Genomic DNA, 22,484 nt, shown 5'->3' with positions numbered 1-22,484 from the left:
GACTACACAACCACACACTACATGTGCTGTGTTCACACTCCAAATCACCCTATCTAATTTCCACACACTATGGCCACCTGGGCGCGGCCATTTATCGCCACACACACATGGTACTGTCTACCATGCCGGCACATATCGTGCCTGGCTGCAGCTATCATTAAGCTTGTAATCTCAACAGCCCCTCTCAAGCTCATGATGTATAGCCATAGATGAAGATGAGCTTGGACTATCAACACTCCCCCTCAAGCTCATCGCATGTACTCCCAACATGGTACAGAAGTACTCAAACTTCTCTCTCCCAAGTGGCTTCATAAATATGTCATCAACTTGCTCTTCAGTCTTCACATACTTCAAATCCACTATACTATCACTTTCTCCCTGACAAAGTGATAGTGGACCTCTATATGTTTGGTCCGCGCATGAAAAAACGGATTATTGGCCAACTGTATGCCGCTCATGTTGTCACAATGTATGACAACCTTGCCCTCAATAGGCTCACCCAAATCAGCCGAGTTTCTTTAACCATACTCCTTCACATGCAGCTGTGGCTGCTCCTCTGTACTCAACCTTTGTACTGGATAAAGCAATAGTGGGTTGCTTCTTGCTACTCCAACTCACCACTGCACTCCCAAATGTAAAGGCATAACCACCTAGTAGTTCTCTTATCATAAGAGCTACCTGCCCAATCTGCATCTATGTAGCCATATACATTTAAGCCTTTACCATGCTCATAAAGAGGACCATAATGCACAGTGGTCTTTAGATAACGCATGATCCATCTCACTGCATCTAAATGAGGCTTCTAGGACTTTACATAAATTGACTCTCTAGCCCCACAACATAGCTCAATCTGGTTGTGTAATAGTCATGTAAATGAGGCTGCCAACCATCATCCTATACATAGATGGATCTTCTAACTCCACCAAAATCAGCCCTCAACTTTACATTTTTCTCCAATGGTGTACACATGGGTTTACACCACCCAGTCATCCCATATCTAGCAAAAAAATCCAATGCATATTGACACTCAACTAGCCATATTCCTCCATGATCTTTGACCACTTCAATGCCAAGAAAATACCTCAAATCACCCAAGTCTTTCATATAAAACTGCCCATTCAATGCCTTCTTGACATGCGTAATATCTATAGCATGATGTAAGATTCCCCCCTTCCAAAATAGGGAAAACACTTAAGATAGTCTATAGCATGATGTAAGATTCCCCCCTTCCAAAATAGGGGAAACACTTAAGATAGTCTACTAAGTCTTAACTTGGAGAAAATTTCCTACTCGTCGACACCTTGACCACCATGCAAAGATTCAAGGATACGATTTGTAGGTAAGACCTAGTCCTATCCCCTGCAAGGGGAGCGTGGTCTTCTAAAAATCAAATCATCCATAGGGTAATTGATCATAATTTGGGCAACTACTAATCTTGATTCCTAGAGACAACACCTTTTTCCTCATCCATGCAAGGCACAGCCCGCTGGCCAAGTCTTCTAGAATAGAGTTGCCTGAGAACCTATTTATCTAGCATAGGGCTTTCACTTAATTTGTTGGTTGGAAAGCTACCTGAATAATCGGATCCACCCATCCGTAGGATGGTATCGTCGGGGCATTCTATCCTCCCACTTTCCACCCTACTCATACGTCAATTTGTTTTCTAATTAATCCTACCACACTATCTGGTATAAATAAACATGTTCCTTAATTAGGGCCCTTTCACAAGGTTCATTAAAACAATATTTTTCCACAGTATAATAATGCTAAAGATAATATATATATATATATATATATATATATATATATATATATAAGTTTATACAAGAATCAACTCCATACAAGCTAAACCGGCTCTCTTATTCTTTTCCTTTAAATTGTTGATGATCTAGAATTCGGCCTTCCATCCTCTACAAACTGGGCAAACCCTACAGGACCATACACCTCGTTGTCAGTAGTTGGCGAGGACTCAAGCCGGCCTGTTGCCCCGTCAGGATCTGTTGCTCAATCCTCCTGCCCCTCAGAGGGATGTCTATGCGCTAGGGTGGGATTATTCACCGCACTAGCCTAGGCCCTCAGAACTAGGCAGCATCAGAATTACTCGCCTCAATCGGGCGGCGAACCTCATTCTCCCAATGGTATGAGGGATATCATGGGCTGACTCGGGACCTTGCCACGACGTCGCCCGGCTACATAAGCACAGAAATGGAGTTAGCGTCGAAGTAAGGAGAAAATATATGTACTTTTTTTCTTAAAAATAGTAATTTCAATAATAACTATCGATTACAAAATATAACATCATTTCAAATAATAACTTCATGGAATTTCTAACATTTTTCAATGGAACAATTTGCATCTTCTTTCTTGATTTATTGATATTAATATTAAAGAATAATTTAAAACTCCTTTTAAATAATGACATTTTGGTGTTTTCGCGATGGGGCCATCTTGATCACCGTCTCGTAATGCTCGATGCTACGATCGCAGTGCTTCGGTCAGATCTCAATTCCAAGATCATTTGCTTACTCTATGAGCAAAAAATCAAAGTGCGTGAACCTCCTCTAAGCTCAAAAACCTCTTATTAAAGTCTATGCAAATGGGGGGGGAGAAATTGTGAGATGTCCTAAAGGGCAAAAACGTTTTGCTTCAAGGGGGTGAGGGATTCTGGGTGGGGGGAAGAGGTAAGGACACCCTCTCCTCACAAGGATGGGGTGATTGGCTCATTAGGGGGTGCTGTAAGAAAGGCAGTGAGGGCTGCAAGGCACAACTGTAGGTACAGTAAGTACAGTCAGGCACGGCTGCAGGTCACAGTACAGCTGGGCAACAACTTCTACACACTATGGAGGCTAATGCTAGGGCTGCAGCTATTGCACAGTCTCGCACAGAGTGGCAGTACGGCCTCATGCTGGTTGTCGGGTGTAGCCTAGGGGTGTACTCTATGCAATGTGCTGCTAGCCATGGAGTACATAGGGGTTTATATAGGTGCATGGTATGGTTGTAGGTACATAGCAAAGTATGAGAGAAGGGATGGTGTACCATCAAAGTGCATCACTGGTCTACATGAGCCTAGGGAAAGGTACGGTGGCGGTGCATAGGCAAAGGCATGGTACGCATGTACCCTTTTGGTGGGCAGAGGTAGCATGGACATCCACATGGCAGTACGTGTGGACCATACAATGAGTGGTCGGCCTTTGGTCCTTACACGGCCATTGTACGGGTGCCCTGGTGAGTGTGTATGGCCTTTTTGGGCAAGGTCTCCAAATTTGGGCTGCTAGCCTCGATTTGCAAGCCGAAGCGCCTAGGGAGAGAAATGTTTTTTTCCAACGAAAATGTCTGGGATGTTCCCCTAGTCATTGGGGTGCAGACCGTCCGTCAATCAGACGCCCGGTCGTTAAGGTTTAAAGGTCATCATTTTTTAAATTAAAAATAACTAAAATTCACATATAAGTTTGATCTGGTGTCCGTTTTGCATGCTGTAAAATCCTTTGTTAGGGTAAAATCATACGTAGATTCCAAATTTGGACTTAGAATTTGAAGATTCTAAGTGGAAATGGCTCGTTTAATAAAATCACTAATTTTTACACCATAAAAACTCATAAATTCATCTATTACAAGGACATTTTTTTACTTAATGAAGATGGGCATAATACAACCTTCCCCCCTTAAAGAAATCAAGATGTCCTCATCTCGTCTCATGAATTGGGGGTAATCCTTTAAGAGTGTAGCTTCATCTTCCCAAGTTGCATCCTCTTCAGGGTAAACTTTCCACTGTACTAGATGTTGTACGAGAGTTCTATTGCGGAGTTGCCTTTCTCTAGAATCTATGATCCTACTAGGCTGTAATTCAAGGACTCCTTGGGTAGGGATTACAACTTGGTCATCATCAAGAATATGATCAAGACTAGGTACATAAGGCTTTAACAAACTTACATGAAATACATTGTGGACTTTGATATAGGTTGGGAGTTGGAGTTTACATGCACTTTTACCTAGACACTTGATAACTGTATAGGGACCACAATACCTTGGGTTCAGCTTCTTATATTTCCAAAGTGATAGAGAGAACTACATTTGGGTCGCACGCATAGAAGAACTTTGTCTCCTTCCTTGAAGATCCTTTCAGACCTCTTGGTGTGTTAGCATAATGCTTTTGTCGATCTTGAGCGGCTTTAATATCCCTTATGGTCACTTACGGGTTACACATAATTATACTAAGTTTTTCCTTTCCTTGGTTTCAAAATCATTTCCAAATAACCCTCCATCCATGGGATGAGTCTTCTATGCTCGTACATCTAGCTTCAGGATTTGGAAGTCCTTTTGTAGATAAATTTGATCCATGGACAAGTCGTGATCTAGCTTAGAACTCCTAATAAAAGTTCTACAAAGTATCACATCATACAAATCTGTGTGTCCAGTAAAGTTCATGACCGTGAATGTATGGCAGTAGTGGAATGAGAAGACTCTCATCTGTCTAGGACATGACATGGTATCATTAGCCATTTTTACTATGAGGTTTGTTTGCTACTATAAGGTTGGTTTTTCCCATTTTTCTCAAAATTTCTTCGTGAGACGACACTTACTCTGGCTCCACCATCAAGGATTACATGAGCTTGATAACCTTATGTACCACTAGAAGTGTTGCATTTGTGTCATGATTGTCAGAATACTTTCCCATCTGGTTAATAGGAATTTGAACTAGTTCTGGTGGGCTGTCCCTTCCTTCAACCAATTACAAATCTTACTTAATAGGCAAGGGTAATTCTTTCTAAGTTGGAAAATCGGCTTACATTCTCCTTTCCACCTAGTATTTTAAATCAATCTAAGGATGGGGGTTTTCTCTCTGCCAAACTGGTATTTTTATTTGTATAGAGAGAAACTATGTTAGCCTTGCTACATCTCTGGGCATTTGGATTTAATCAACATCATTATCCTATGATCATAAGCTGAGATTTATTGAGTCATACATAGGATATTCTTCTCCTTCCTCAAACATCTTTAAGGATAAACCATTCTTCCCTCGTTCTTCAGAGTCAGTCTCACCCTTGCTGTGTTTTGGCATAGGCTTTGGCACATTTAGTTGTCTCACTTTTCCCACAGTGTTTCATCTAGGATAGACCATTTTGGTAACCCAAATGGCTTGTAACTATTCCTAAAACTTCTTTTGTAATTAATATCCTTGCCCTTCCACTATGCTATAGTATTAATAAATATTGTAGCAAGCTTCTCCTTATTGTGGCATTAATATCCTTGCCCTTCCACTATTCTATAGTTTGTTGGAACACTACACTAGTCTATTCCCTTGCATAAAACAAAACTCTGGGGTTACCTTCTAAGTGTCACCTAACTCCTCCATGGTTTGCCAAGGTTCTTGTGTATATTCTCCTTCTTCTAGCACCTCTTCAATCATCATTTAATTCATTGGCATTATTCGAGGTTTTGGGGTTGAGATGGTAGGACAGGTGACAATATAGGCACTTTTGGTACCACTACAGCATATCCTTGCCTAGGTGGTGCTAGTAAAGCTAATTGATGCCATGTAGGAGGCAACTGAGGTAATTGAGGTACTTAGGTTGTTTATGAAGACAAATGTGGGTACCTACACATGTTGATAGGTATCATGGTTCCAAGTCGCATACAATGTGCACAATACATCAATGGGTGAGGCCTCAAAATGAAGACACCTAGTGCTCATGTGATTTTTACAACATATTGAGCACCATACTAACTCTTGTCTGGGATATATATGTTAGTTGATGGTCACATCCCTTACCTTTTTTTAGATTTATCTTGTTTAGAAGCACAATACTTAGCTCATCTAAGGTCATATCCTAGATTCTCCTCTCTGAGGTTTTTGTGCCTGTTTAGCCCAACACATGCGATGGAACTATTGAAGTGACGGGGATGTACCATCAAATTGTGGTAATCATGGTATCCCGAAAGTCAATGGCTAATTTGCAACAATCATCAAGAGATGCTAGTTTATCCAAAAATCATCAAGAATGACACCACCAAACAATTAGTTTGAGGATCCTCATGTCTTACTCCCCTAATGAAAATTACTCACATCTATTAACTTTTCTCTAGGCTTACACCTTGAGTTCATATTTTTTAGACATGAGATATAATCTCTCATAGACTCGTGCTCTTTTTGCTTAATGTTGTATAATTGAGCCACAAGAGGGCTCCATTTATCTTCACTTCATGCAAAACTTGGTGTGAACACATTCTTAAGCTGTGCAAAGCTAATCCTATCATCAAGCTTAAGCGATAGATACCACTGATTTGCTTTTGCTTCTAGTGTAAGGGAGAATGCAAATATTTTTGTTTGGTCACTAAATTAGACCATAAGTTTTGCACACCGATTTGAATATCTTATGGCATTAACCGTTCACCTAAGAATTTTTACATTAATCTTGCCACATGGTAACCGATGTTGCTCTTTGTGGTGCCAGTGCGATACCTAACACCCTAGCAACCCACCATCCTATTTCTTCTGCCATTCTTAATAATACTTAGGTTTTATGAGTCACTCTCATTGGCTCCCTTGGTGGGGCCTCATATTCCATCCTTTCTATGGTTGTCCCACCTGTGCCTCAGTCTCTCTTGGCTTCAGCATGTAAATTTACATGTATCCTTGGTCATGTGGTATTGGAATGACTCCCATATTTGTGTTAGCATCAACATCCAAGCCTTGCTTCTCCACCAATGTTCCCCTCGTGCAACAACATGCCTCTCATATACTCTTTGAACTCTAGGAGTCTCAACCTCACATCTACTTCTACCTTGGTGTAGGTTTTCTCCAAGTTTTCTCTCAATGGATCATTGTTGCTATAAGAATAGTTAGGTCTTCCCGAGACTCCTCAAGAATAGGTTCTAGAGGTGGCATACCTTCCTCCACTACATGTTTAGTCTCTCCCCAGCATTGTCTCATGTGACTAAGTCTGTCTCATGTCTTTACCCACTCAAGTTGGAAGACCCTTCCCCGTGAATTGTCACATCAAAGGCACATCTATCAGGCCAATTCCTTATATGGAGACCTAGCTTTATCTTCTCTTGTTTAAGCCTTCTGAGTTGGGCTTGTGCTTCTCTCATTCTTTCCTCAATCGCAAGTTCCATAGAAGTAATAGAATCCCTTCTAATTCTAGGGGAGTAAGCTGTACCATAGGTTGATGATTGATCCCCCCTATTCCTCCATCAATTATTGCCCTCTACTCCCATGTCTTCCATTGTCTACTTCTATTTATGAGCTTGATGGCTATCCCTTAGCAACTTGTGGAGCTTATCTTTAGTCTCATAATTATATCGTAGGATTCCTTGGGCTAAGCCCATGAACCCACCAAATAACTTTGAAGAAGAAGTATCCTTCTCCCTTGCTGATTCCTCGTTGTTTTAAGAGGGTTTTTCATGGTTTCTCACTACTTGATGAATCAAAAGAATTCAGTTTTTGCAAGGTAAACATACTCCTTTGTGTGATGGGGGTTGATCCAGCTAGCCCTAGGCTTCTTTGGTAGTAAGATCCATGTTGGTTAAATGTATTGTCGTCAGTTTTTCAATGTCATCACCAACAAGCGTTCCCCACCTTAAGTGCATGTAAAGGTTTTAACTGTAAAAATGTTGATTTGCACAAAATTATAAATTTTTACAAAATCACAAGCATGATGATGAAAAAATATTTCAACTGTTTGCAACTACCCCTAGTGTCAAGACAACCTTAGAAACACCTGTGAGCACTTAGTTGTTTAGATGACACTCAAGGTCTTGGTTTAACGTGATTTTGCAAGGTTTACAATCATGGCCATGATCTTCTACAAAATGGAAATGGTGGTGATCTTCACCCAAAAAAAACCAATGAAGGTATGTATGAGTTCCTTGAGGTCCTTATAATCGTTTAAAATGTCAATCCAATCAAATTATCAAGTCGGTTCACACCATGAGATTGATGATGTCAACAATCATGGGTGTGATTTTACTAGTCATCACGGGCCATGAGCCATGAGTCATGAATCATGAACCATAATCGTGATAATCACGGCAATTAGATAAGATTAATTTATGCCATGTACTCATAAAGTTGTGGTCAAAGACTATAGGGCATAACTCACAAATTCCAATCTTCATTTCATTTTAACAACATCATAAGGCTATGGAAGCCATGAATGCAAAGTTACAAAGATCTAGAAGAGTCAAAAAATCATGTGTAGAGGTTGACTTATGATGGTTATGTGGCACATCACTATGTGTATATGGCAAAAGTTATGCAGGTGTTGTAGAACCCACATGCTTTGATGTTGACTTATGATGGTTATGTGGCACATCACTATGTGTATATGGCAAAAGTTATGCAGGTGTTGTAGAACCCACATGCTTTGATGAGGCTATTGGAAATATGTGTTGGGAGAAAGCTATGGATGAGGAGATGGATACATTGTATGAAAATGAGACTTGGGATTTGGTGCCATTGCCTGAAGGCAAGAAATCTATTTACTGTAAGTGGGTGTATAAGGTGAAACATAACGGTGATGGTAGCATAAGCAGGTACAAGGCTAGATTGGTAGCCAAAGGATATGCACAGACACATGGGATTGATTATGAGGAGACATTTTTCCCAGTTGCAAAGATGGCAACTGTGAGAGTTGTGATTGCGGTGGCTGTAACTAAAGGTTGGCAGATGGATATCAAAAATGTGTTCTTGCATGGTGACTTGCAAAAAGAGGTGTATATGGATCAATAACTTGGTTTTGAGGATACAGGTCACCCAAAGTATGTGTGTAATCTTTGTAAGGCCTTGGTGGGGCTGAAGCAAGCTCCACAAGCATGGCATGACAAGATTGCTGAGTATCTTGTCACTATTGGTTTTTATATGGCAGATGTAGATCACTCTTTGTATGTGCGGAGGAGTGATAAGGGTATTGTGATCATCACCATATATGTAGATGATCTTATTGTTTGGGGTGACAACTTGGAAGAGATTGAGCATGTGAAAAGTATTCTCAAAGGGAAGTTTGAGATGAAGGATTTGGGAGATCTACACTACTTTTTGGGAATTGAGGTCATTCGCACACCTGAGGGTATTTGGCTGTCATTGAGACAATATGCATTGGACATGTCCAAGTATGGGATGGTTGATTGTACGCCAATCTCGGTGCCATTAGATCAAAATGGCAAGCTTAGTGCAGAGGCAGGTTATGTGTTGGAGGATCCCACTATGTACATAGGAAGATTGTGGGGAGTTTGATCTATGTCACAATCAGCAGGCCAGATTTGAGCTACAGTATTGGCTTAGAGAGCCAGTTTATGCAGGTTCCACAAACCACATCTTGACAGTGTGTGACGCCCACTTCGGTATTTGAGGGCCAATGTTTATTATGCATTGTTTTATGTAGCAAGTGTACCATTAGAGCTATATGGGTACACAGATGCAGATTGGGCAGGTAACATCTCACATAGGAGATCTACTAGTGGATTTATATTTTCACTCCTGTGACATGGAGCAGCAAGAAGCAGCCCATAGTCTCCTTCTCGAGCACAGAGGCAGAGTACAGAGGAGTTGCAGTCGTAGTGTGTGAGGTAGCTTGGTTACACAAGCTACTTACTGATTTGGGATTGCATGTGGAGAGAAAGGTTGTCATATATTGTGACAATCTTTGTAGTATACAGTTGGCCAGAACCCAGTTTTCCATGCACGGACGAAACAGTGAGGTACATTACCACTTCATCAGGGAGAGAGTATTGGCAGGCGACATCGACTTGGCCTATGTTAGCACATAGGATTAGGTTGCTGAAATCTTCACAAAGGCCTTGGGAGTTGAGAAGCTTCGCAGATTTTGAGATATGCTTAGATTTCATGAGAGCTTGAGTTGAGATTGAGGGGGAGTGTTGAGATGTCAAGATCAATATGAGCTGACACTCACGAGGCGCCTACATGACCGTTCGACATTTATATCACTGGCGGGTTTGGTAGCTAGCACCGACATATCTTCACCAGAGATTCGACAGTTGGACTACACCAACTACATCTAGTCACTCCTCTTAGCATGTTCACATTATGGACCGCTTGTATATACTCTAAAACCAATAGTGACAAGATCCTCATCAATCTTGGCATGCCATGCTCGTGGAGCTTGCTTAAGCCTATAAAGACTTACAAGGCTTACATACATACTTCGGGTAAACTGTATCCTCAAAACCAAGTGGCTAATCTATCACTTCTTCTTGCAAGTCACCATGCAAGAACACATTTACTTCCACTCCTTGCCATTCCTCCCTAGAACCCATCCCAAACCCTTGAACTTAATTTCCTAACCAATTGCCTTAACCTCCTCCAACATGATATTTTCATTGATGAACCCCTATCCCAAGCCACCTTCTCTTATATACTAACCAAACTCCCACCCCATATCTCTGGTGCAAAAGAAGAGCACACCTCTCCCACTACTATAAATATATAGATAACCTCCATACAACTTTGTTAACTACCATTTAGCGTAGCATTCTTAGTAGAGAACATCACCCACAACCCTTGTTCATATTATTTATGATGGCCTCATAAAAAATTAGCATTAAAGTTGTTTCTACATGTATCGCTACTAGGGAGGCCACCAATGTAGAGATCAAGTAAAAGACCGTAGATGGTGCACAAACATGGAAAGCTCTCACATCCTTACCACTTCCTAGTAGTGATGATGATATTTCTCTAGTGCAAACCAAAGTGGTGGGATTAATTGCTATATAACAAGCCCATGGTTTTATTGATGATGCGTCCAAGCGTCTCTTGTTTGCTAGAGGAAGTGCGAAAGGGAATGAGCGTCGTTCACTTACTTTGTGCCTACACCCCGGAGGATAAGCGACTCCCATAGAACCCTTGATGGTATTGAATAATAGTTATGATAAAAGAGTTGTATTTGGAAGTTGTATATGAATGAACTTGGTTTTCTTTGTAATTAAAAGCAGTATTTTAATTCCTGAGACGATGTAATGTTATGTTGTTCTCTCTCTCATCCCTCTCTCTCTCTCTCTCTCTCTCTCTCTCTCTCTCTCTCTCTCTCTCTCTCTCTCTCCCCTCTTCCTCTCAAATAATTATGCCATGACCTTAATAACAATTAAAAATTATTAACCTTAATAATTTTACATTATTTAATATTTTTTATGAAGCAGTATGTAAGGCTGATGTAATATCTTTCCTAGAATGAAATTATCTTGTGTGTATAATTGTGTACATTATTCACCTTGTCATTGGACTCGCACATGCAATGATATGAAGTCGCATGCAAATCTTCAAATGACATACAATTACATGCAAACGTATGCAATAACATGCAACACTATGCAAAGGGAAAGTAGTACCATGCAGCAATGACATGCACGTGTAATAACATCCCAAATGTAATGCCATGCCATGTAATACAATATATTGTAATGGCATATACATGCATTAACATGAAAAAGGATAATGAACAGAAGGTAAAAATGTAATGCAAACACAAAAATACAAATGCAAAAAATAAACTCACATGCAATGCTACACAAAGGCATGTAAAGATGGTGAGAGAGAGAGAGAGGGGGGGTAGAAGAGATTATGCATAGGCATGGTGGGGGAGAGAGAGAGAGAGAGAGAGAGAGAGAGAGAGAGAGAGAGAGAGAGAGAGAGAGAGAGAGAGCGGGAGAAGGAGAGAGAGAGGGAGAGTGGGAGAGTGAGAGGGGGAGGGAGGGAGAGGGAAATGAAGGAGAGAGAGAGAGAGAGGGACCGAGAGAGAGAGAGAGAGAGAGAGAGAGAGAGAGAGAAGGGTGGGAGAGGGAGGGAAGAGGGAAGAGGGAAAGAGGGAAGAGGGAAGAGGGAGAGAGAGAGAGAGAGAGAAAGAGAGGGAGAGGGAAAAGGGTGGGAGAGGGAGGGAAGAGGGAAGAGGGAAGAGGGAAGAGGGGGAGAGAGAGAGAGAGACAGAGAGAGAGAGAGAGAGAGAGAGAGGGGGTGGGGGGGAGAGAGTCAGAGGGAGGGTGGGAAAGGGTGAGAGAGAGGGAAGGAGAGATTATGCATAGGGGGAGAGTGGGAGAGGGAGAGGGAAAGGATGGAGAGAGGGAAGAGAGTGGCAAAGGGAGAGAGAGAGAGAGAGAGAGAGAGAGAGAGAGAGTGGCAAAGGGAGAGAGAGAGAGAGAGAGAGAGAGAGAGTTGTTAGCAAATCTCCCTCCACCAAGCTCCCTCAAAAATCACACTTTCCAACAAGAAACTCCCTTAGAAGATCCACCAAACTAACTTCTATTGAAGGAGAAACTCCCTTAGAAGACCAACTAAACTCACTGGCTGAGGAGAAACTCTCTTAGGAGAAACTCCCTTAGAAGATCCACCAAACTAACTTCTATTGAAGGAGAAACTCCCTTAGAAGACCAACTAAACTCACTGGTTGAGGAGAAACTCTCTTAGGAGATCACCATGCTAGATATTATCACCATTGTTATGACCCCATAGATTAAAATGGTCCACCAAGGCTTCATCAGTAGAAGAACATAGAACACCCACTAGAGTCACCGACTAAGGAGAAACTCCCTTAAAAGTCCCACTAGACTCATTGATCAAGGAGAAACTCCCTTAGAAGACCAATTAGACTCACCAACCAAGGAGAAACTCCCTTAGAAGACCAAGTAGACTCATCGACCAAGGAGAAACTCCATTAGGAGATCACCATGATAGATATTAGCACCATCATTATGGCCCCATAGCTTATAAATGACCCACCACACTATTACATAACGTTTTTCATGTCTAATAACTTTATTGCCCGATTGTAAGGCCCAATTTCAAGGATTCATGGGATAGTGGCCAAACCACTTATTATGGATATCGCGGAAGTCCCATTAGGAGAGGTGAAAGAGGCCAAGAGGTGTGTTAATCCCAACCCTTCCTCTACTCTCAATTCTCTAAGGTAATCCTTCCCATGGTAATGGTTAATCTAGAAAGCTTGACCACTCTCTTCTACACTCTAGCTCAACCACACTCTCACTCACACTAGAAAGCATACACGCTCAATACACTTCAATTACACACCCTCTACATAATCCCAAAATCATTTACCCATTAGAAAATTGGTCATTCTGAACTTCCAGGCATGGAAGTTATTCTTATCCAGCTTCTCACTAACAATTTGATTAACTCCATCAGACATGTTTTCTAGCACAACAATCAAATAACCTGTAAACAATAACTTTTGTATGCAACCTCTAATATAGCAATATCTCCTATAACTACTTCAGCAAAACCTAATACAGCAGTATCTCCTGTAACTAATACAGCAGTATCTCCTGTAACTATTTCAGCAAAACCTATGTGTCACCAAATGTGACCAGAGTACATGTACATACCCCCAGTATCAACAATACATGTGCAAACCTTGTCTGCACGTCCAAAATGCACTGCTGTAGTGCAATAACCAGATTTCGAGCATAAATAGTTCTCTACCAAAACTTCCAGAAAACTACCAAAAATACCTTGCAGTGACAAAAAGGGGCCCGTAATGCCCCTGAAATGCGAATTTGGCTGAAAAAGCCCTATCCATTTGTCCAATAGGATAGTATACCTACCCTATAGCTCTGCTCTTGCGAAGAGAGCTCCTAAATCGGAGATGTGTAGCTCCCAGAGCTACTGAGGGGGTGTTGTACCTAAACCAAGAAGGGGAAAGAGATGATGGTGCTCTTACCCGTGTAGTATTGCTTCCTTCCTTGCTTGTTCTTGCCTCTTGCTGGCCTCCTTAACTCTCACACAAACCAGGCTCTGATACCATAAAGAGAATGCGGGGGAGAGGGAGAGCTTCAAACCCTAGCAAGAAAACACACACACACAAGAGAGAGCAAGACACAAGAGAGAGAAAAACACAAGAGAGAGATGGATAGCTGAATTTTCTTCTATCTTCTTCTTTTCTACTCAACCAACATAACATAAAGATAAGAGTACACACTATATGGGTTAGTACTCAACTACTACAACATATAAGGGTCGGTCCATAATGTGAACCCAACTAAATGAGCTAGCACTATAACTATGCCGGTCTCTAGTAGTTCAAAATGGCTGTCACACAGCCTGTCATCCCACTGGCCGCATATCACCCCCCCATAATCTCACCAACCATGCCAATGGTGTAGATGCAGAAGCTATCACCCAGCTGGCTCATCAATGTCTACCATAGCACTAGTTGAGCTCGATATCTCAACAACATGCCCACATGTTCCATGCCGTATTTAATAAGCATGCCTGTTTCTCTTTCCTTTCGAGCCAGCTCTTGTTTTCTCACTTTTTTCTTCCACTGCTTTGTAGCCAACTAACTAATTTTATAGCATAAGTGTCAGGATCCTTAAGCTCTACCTTTTCCTTAATAACACAATGGTCTTTTTTGAAAATGTCTGGTGGTACTTGATTTTCCCCCAAAACCCTCACAATTCTTCTCCAAACCCCTTCATCTACTTTTATAAAGGTTATAATATCTTCCTCTTACCCTTGATACAACCTACTAAGCTCCCTCCAAAGGTCTTTTGGATTAACAACCTTCCCATATTTTCTTCTCAAAGCATTTCTTAATCACTCCCAATCACCCTTGTACTCTTTTGCTCACTAGCACATCCTTATACCACTCCCTAACTGCTCCTTCTAGGAGTAACCCTACCATTCTGACTTTGTAAGCATCATCATCCTTAATGTTTCTAAGGGATTCCAATTCTATCATTCTTATTAATCTGCACACATTCTCCCATTTTTCTCCTTTGAACAACTCATACCCTAAACCAGCTATGTCTTAAGTTGACCCACAAGTGGATTCCAACTTGTTGATCAAAGCTCTAACACAAAGGTTCTTTGTCCTCAGTGGGGCGGCACCAAAACATTTGAGACTTGACCTTTAAACTAGAATATCTCTATAACTGACGAAGTTGCATAGTAAATCTCAAATGAAATCACACTAAACAACTATCAACACACACCAACACATGCTCTCTCTCCTCAATCTGAAAAAACTTCCTTTGACATTCAATGATAGCTGTCCAAGTGAAACCTTGAGATGATGGAAGATGTGAGGATAGGTGGATGTTCCCCATCCATTCGTGAAGCCTCAATAGTAAAAACCATTCATATTCCATTCTCAGAGAGTTGAGCACCTCCACAATGAACCCAAGACATAGAATATTTATGGCATAAGACTCGAGAGCCAAAGATAAAATCATTATTGCTTGATCTCCGGCCCCAGGAAAACAAGAAGAGGTTTGTGGTGTTTATGATGTATTTTGATGAATCTCGACCATATAATCAAATTAAAACTTCTTGAAATCACTCAAACTCGAGGGCAACACATACTTGCTTCTAAGACAACCAACTTACACTCCCCTTGAATCACTCACTCTAACAGGGGTAAAATAACAAAGTGTTCAAAGGTTATACAATGATTTTTATATATTGATTCTAACTCTCACCAGAACTTTGATGATGACAAAACATCCACAATACCTAGAAAGCTTATATAAGGCTAGTGATCAGACTTACTGGTTAAACCTTGTCCAAGTTAGCAGACTACGTTTCCTCTAATCTATTTTGTGTTCTTTGAAGTGATGGACTAAAAATCAAAGAAATAACCCCCCCCCCCCCCCCCTTACATATAAGACATGGAAGTTAAAGCCTTGGGATTATTTCATTTTTCTAAGCCTTTTTGAAAGAGTTTCTTAATTTTTAGATATCTTACTTTGAAGAAACATCCACCAAGAGAATAGGAATTTGGCCAATCTCTTTATCCCTTATTCTTCCTTCAAGTAAGTAGAAAGTAGATATTGTCTTCTTGCCCTTGCTCACATGCATTTCATTCAGTACAATCCCATCAGTGCGCTAAGGCTTAGTTACAAAACTTGAGCTTAAGTGAGTTAAAACTATGGTATAAACAAGAAGCTTAAAGAAAAAATAAGGTGGTGGAATCTTTGAAACAAAGAGTAGAGAAAAGAGCTTAAATGACTGAATTGATACCATGAAAAATTCAATATTGCCCTTCCTTCAGTTGAAGTAGTGGGGACCTTAGGGTCTTCTTATACAGCTTCTTTTACTGCTCTCATCAACTTGCAGAGGTCTCAGTACAAGTAGTTGCCTTCACACTAGAGCTTGGACACCATCTTTACATTGGAGTAGCACATGTTCAATAGATTTCTTCAGAGCCTCAACCTCTTAGCGTGCTTGTAGGTGCAAAAGTGAGCCAAGAGCCTCCCCCTCTTAGTTTTTGCACACGCCTTAACTCTCTTTTCTCGTTGATATGCAGGCAAACCAAGAGCCAAGATATCTTTCTTAATGCTCTCTACTTCTCTCATTTATTTTGTTGTTCTACCCCCTCTCCTCCTTTTATAGATTTTAAGTTGGTCTTTTACTTAGCTTGTCCCGTTGATTGCCTCCTTGGCTGATAATTTTCACAGAGAACGCCACTATTAGGGCCACACCAGTCATCTCCACGTGAAAACCTAATCATGGCTTACGTGCAAGAGTTTTAACATCATTGATGTTTCTAGCTTTCCTAATACAAATTGTCGGTGTTGCCACGCCAACCCACTAATTTGTAAGGCTGCTTTGACCCCTTCACATTTATGAGGCTTAAACCTTGAAGATTATTATGAGTGTAAGGTGTTGTTTCTATGCGCCACAAAATCATGTTCCCATGCCATTGGCTTAGGCAAGACAAGCCCACATTGTTGAAATTAGAAAGAGAATATATAGCTTGGGGGTGCACTACTAAAGAGAGAGAGAGAGAGTGGAGAGCACGTCAACGAGCAACACCTTCCATTTTGGCGATGATCCAAGCCTTGCTCCTCCTCTTCCACTTCCTCTCCCTTCGCCCTCTTCCCCCCCACTACCCCTTAGTTTAGATAATCCACATGAACCCGCCCTCCTGAGTCCTCTCTTCTACAAGAACCCACCCCCCCTCCTTTGGGCGCCCTTCGTGTGGATAGGAAAGAACTATCAAAGTTAGGGGCACATCGTTGTGCCCATGCAATCTTCCATTCCTATTTCAAAGACCTCACGTCTTCATCACAGGCATGTGTGCTTGATGCTTTGATTGATCTGCCCAACATGGCCAACTGCAGGGCGCTTTCCGACATTGGAGGTCGAAGAGAGAGGAGAGCTGGCATGGCGGTGCTACAAAGTGTTCGTAATTCCTATATAGTTAACAAGAAGAGGAACTATGTGGACGCTTTGGCTGCTCGACGGGCTATTGTGGCAGCCACATTAGTAGCTCCCAAATGAAGGGTAAGGTTAGTGCCACATCTCGCATCCTTTCCATAGCACCACACGCACTTAGAGTTGGGTCTATTAGAGACGACAAAGTTTAAATGCCAATGAGGTTGGTGCTTTGTGGACGAGTAGTGGTCATGTAGCTAGGCATGATCGCCTACTAGATGAAACCACTAGAACCTTGATAGAAAGTTTTTGGGAGGGGAATGGTTGTGCCTCGCCAGTTTTCAAGAAAGCTTTGCATAAGAGAGTGACAAGAGGAGTGTTCATTGAGCACGGTGCTTGCTTTCTTGAAATGACCCAAACTGAGTTGTATTCTCAGTTTGTGGCTTCGTATCCAGAGCTTAAAATTGGGCAAAAGTCATTTGAGGGGTGACAGCCTTGGTTGCTTTCATTGAGCACGGTGCTTGCTTTCTTGAAATGACCCAAACTGAGTTGTATTCTCAGTTTGTGGCTTCGTATCCAGAGCTTAAAATTGGGCAAAAGTCATTTGAGGGGTGTAAGCCTTGGTTTGTGAGGTACTCACGTCAGCGTGACACATGTTGTTGTCGCTACCATGTTGAGTTCAAACTTTTTTATGATGTGTTCCGTTCTCTTAGTGGGCATAGAGAGTTGCCTCATAGTCCACGTGATTTCATCCACTCTCTTTTGTGTGCACGCACGGAGGATGCCCAGTTCCATAGGATGCCGTGTGTGGAGAGCAATTGCACATCATGTGGTTCACCTGCACATCTAGAGATGGTAGATCTTGATGTAAATGACCAAGAGATAGTGGCATGGCAACGTTATGAGTATGTGACACACCAGCTCCAGAGTGGTGTGGACAGTCGAGGAAGTTGCAGCTCGTTGACAAACATACACCACGTTGTCACTTCACAGCCACATTTAGGGAGCAGATCTACCCCTATATACGGCACAGTCATTGTGCCAAGTGGTAGGATCGTCAGCTTCGACGAGCATGCCTAGCAGAGTTTCCTATTGGTGTGGTCATCTCTGTTGCACAGAACTACACCTTCACACCTTTTTAGGAGATATTTGATTTTTTGTGTCCTAAACGTATGTATTGCTTACCTCACCAGGTTGTTATTATGGTCCACATTAGCTATCGACATGCAGAGGCTCATGTAGATGGGATAGCGAGTACCCCCGAGACCCGTGTCATTATTCGAGAGTATCATTTCTATATCAGTGATGATCGTTCACATGATACACATTTTGTGCAACACTGTTTTCGTCTCCATGACAATTTTTTAGGAGATTGTGGGATCAGACGTGTCTAGCGATGGGTTTGGTTGGATGGTTATGGCACACAGTTCAAGTCATCATGACAATTCTATTGGCTCTATAGGTAGTACTTATGGTTTTCTTACATTTACAATTAAACTAAATTCACTAGAACATCTTAAAGAAAATAATAACTAAGACTATCTTTTATGGATTTATAGGTGGCATGTGTAGTCTAGTATCCCAGTGATTTGGTCATTCTTTGAGACTGGTCACGGGAAGGGAGAGCATGATGGTGCGGGCGCATGTGTGAAACGTGCGGAGCTACCCTTCTCCTCTCCTCCTCCTCTTGAACTTGGTGGACGGGAGGGAGTCTAGTCCTATCACGTTTCCGACTCCTACGACTTTGAGAACCCATTCTCAAGGAAGCTAAGAGAGAAAATATTATAAAGGCTCAATGATGGGATAGAACTAGAGATAAGTGTATAGGAAAAATAGGTTATCCACTTCAAATCTCATTGGATTTCCTATCTAAGATTGATTGGATAACTAAGATAAACATAAAGATAATTAAAGATAAACTATTATCCACTTAAAAATTAATATTATTAATAATATTTATTAACAAGTCTAAATATTTATCATTACTAGATATATAAATATATCTTTAAAGATATCTTTTATTTTATAATTATATAACTGCTTTTTTTAATAAAGTATTTTTTTAAATTTTATTCAAAGGTTTATTCTACATAAATTTTTTTTAAGAAATATTAAATTAAAAAATTATTTTTAAAATTAATAATATGAACTTTAATAATAATATTATTAATCTAATCCCAAAAGACAATCCTTTAAAATTAGTGATTTTAAATTCTTTTATTTAATAAGTTATATATATTTTATTATTTAAAATTCTATATTCTATTTCTCTAAATTACTAAATTAACTTTTTCAAAAATATGTTTTTGAAAAAGAGGGGAGGTGGGAAGGAGGTGCCACGTGTCACATGCGTGCATGACATGTGGCATTCTCTTGACATGTGGCACTATTATGGTTGATGTGGCAATTCCATGATGTGGCATGCCATGTCACCAAGTGCGAGGTGGCATGCAAAGGTGGTAAGATGATGTGGCATTAATGATGACTAGGATGATGAGGTGGAGAGTCAACTAGGTTGACCATGTTGACATGGAGGGTGGAGGTGGCAAGCTGAGGTGGCAAGCTGCTTATGTGGATCCTCTCGATGCTCATGTGGACATAAAGTGGCATGCATATATAAGATTTGTGCCTACCCAAGCCTCACACATGGAATGAAACCTAAGCTGTGAAGTTTACCAAGCCTAGATTTCCAAACCTAACTAGGATTGGTTTTAGACTTGAAAAGGGGAGAGTGGACACAATATGGAAATTTTCACTTGGGAGGATTGAAAATGGACCTTCCCATACTCAAATCAAGCCAAATTTTTTTTAATAAATTCATGGCAACAAGAGTATTGATCCCTTGAGTTTTTAGATTGAAAGATTTAATATTTAATTTTCTAAAATTAAATTACTATTGATTTAATGGGCCTCTGACAGTCATAATAAATTTTCCAAAGTGAATCTACAAAAATCCAACCGTTAGATTTGTAATTTTACCTTATACCCACATTATACTAATCTTTCCCACTCTAATCATCACTAGATCCATACAATTTGAGCATTTTAAATGGTAGATGTGGTGGGAGGATAAAATAGTATGTTTTTTTAACAATTCTAATACCTTTTAAATAATATAGAAAATAGTAGAACACATCAAAAATTACTTGATAAATCAAGTTAAGCTCTATGTTATTTGTATTTGTGATATGCAAAGTGGGAACATCATATGAGTAATAATGTAAAAGTTATAGGCAATTTACTCACATTCATTGTACCTGTCTAAACCTACGACAGGGCCTATATACAAACTTGGTTCCCAAAGAAAAGGGGATTTACAATTATTGGATATTCGATCAGATTATAGTTTTAGGTGCCCAAATTTGCATATGATGTTTCATTAGAAGACCTTGAAGTGAAACTCCTTGGCTAACTATGAGAGATTGGCTATTCTTCTTGAAAAAATGCCTATTTTCTAGCTAAAGCCAAGGGCGCCCACTACATGAAACTAGATAACCTCATCTTGCAACCACCCTCAAATCTACTATAGACTATATAGCTAGATCCTATTCTTTCTTTGGTGTGGAGGCAAAGGAATGCAAATATGTTATGTGTAATCATCACAAACATCATTGATTCTATGATGACCCTGATTCACCATACTACCACAGTTTATAAAGCATGGCAAGTTCTAAAGAACCAGTATAAATTGAGGAATAAGACAAGAATTCAAAACCTTGAGAATCAGCTTTCTTGTAGCAAAAAGGCACTTTGATGGAGAAGTAGTAGAGCAGTTCATATCATCGATAAAGAATCTACAAGATCAAATAGTAGTAGCAGGGATCATTGCACATGCTAAGACCACGACAAGGAGCTCGCATACATGTGCATCAGTAAAGTGTTACCCCTGAAGTATAATAGTTTGGTGACCTCACTAAACATGTAAGTGCACAACTTGCCTCTTACTTTTGAGGAGTTCAATGTAATGTTAGTGGAGAAGGAGATGCGTTTCAAAGCCAAAGATGGTAGCGATGCGGTATTCTCTACAAATGCAAAGAAAGGCAAGGGGAAGGACTCTAGTAACCCCAATGCTTTTGAAAAGAAGAAAAAATCTAGCATCATCTAGAAATGAAGGACATACACATCATTTATTTGCTTGCGAATTATGTGATGGGCACTATTATGTCGTGTAAAGAGAGTGATGAAACATGGTATATGGATTCAGGTCCATCAAACCACATGACATGTGATGGAGAGTGGTTTGATAACAAGATGCCTACACAAAATCAGGGATATGTTGCTATGCTGTGCAAAATACTATTACACATGTTGGTAGTGTACCATTAAGGATGCATGATGGCAGAGTGAAAACCATGTTTAAAGTGTTGTATGCGACATATATCACAAAGAGTTTGGCATTTTTTGGTGGAAAAATTGTAGAACAAGGATTACATGTGAGATTCAATGCATAGATGCTTGTTGAGGACTCTAAGCATCTATGTTTTGTTTAGGACTTTAAGGATGGCTGAAAATTGATTACCAAAGGTAAAAAACAAGGGAGATTGTTCAAGCTAGATGCAAGCATACCAGAATTGAAGTCAACCATGTTTTCTTAGAGTTATGGAATAGTGCCAGAGACATTGATATTTGGCACAAGAGGATTGGACATGTAAACATACAAAATCTAAAATCTATGCAAACAAAGGGCATTGCTGGTCGTCTACCAAGATTCAAATATGATGGGAGCACACATGTTTGTGATGCATGTCAATTTGGGAAACAAGCAAGGTTTCCATTTCCTAGAGATAATCAAATGCGTATAAGACCAATTGAAGTTCTGCATAGTGACATTTGGGGTCCCACTCAAACCCAATCAATAGATGGGAGTAGGTACTACATTACATTTATTGATGATTTCAGTAGGATGACATGGGTTTAGTTCTTGAAAGAGAAGAGTGAAGCATTGGGAAAGTTTAAAGAGTCCAAAGCACTTGTGGAAAATTAATATGGTCACTAGATAAAATGTTTGAGGAAAGATGGTGGTGGTGAGGATACCTTACATGCATTTGATGTGTTATTGAGAGAACATGGTATTAGATGACAACTCACATGTAGGTACACTCCTCAGCAAAATGGGGTTTCTGAGAGAAAAAATAGGATGATAGGTGAAGTGGCAAGAGCATTGATGAGATGAATGAGAAGTGTATACCTTTATATTATTGGGCAGAAGCATGTGCTACAATGATGTAATAAGATACCTACAACTACCATTCATGAGAGTACTCTTGAGATGAAGATGATAGGTTTTAGGCCCAACATTGGACGTTTGAAAGTTTTGGATGTATTGCCTATGTGCATGCGCGAGATGAGAAGAGGAGGAAGT

This window comes from Cibotium barometz, chromosome 65, assembly GCF_041138505.1.
Source record: "Cibotium barometz isolate CiBa-2024 chromosome 65, ASM4113850v1, whole genome shotgun sequence".
NCBI classification, from domain to species: Eukaryota; Viridiplantae; Streptophyta; class Polypodiopsida; order Cyatheales; family Cibotiaceae; genus Cibotium; species Cibotium barometz.
The sequence above is the reverse complement of the archived record's forward strand: the minus strand, read 5'-3'. Positions refer to the sequence as shown.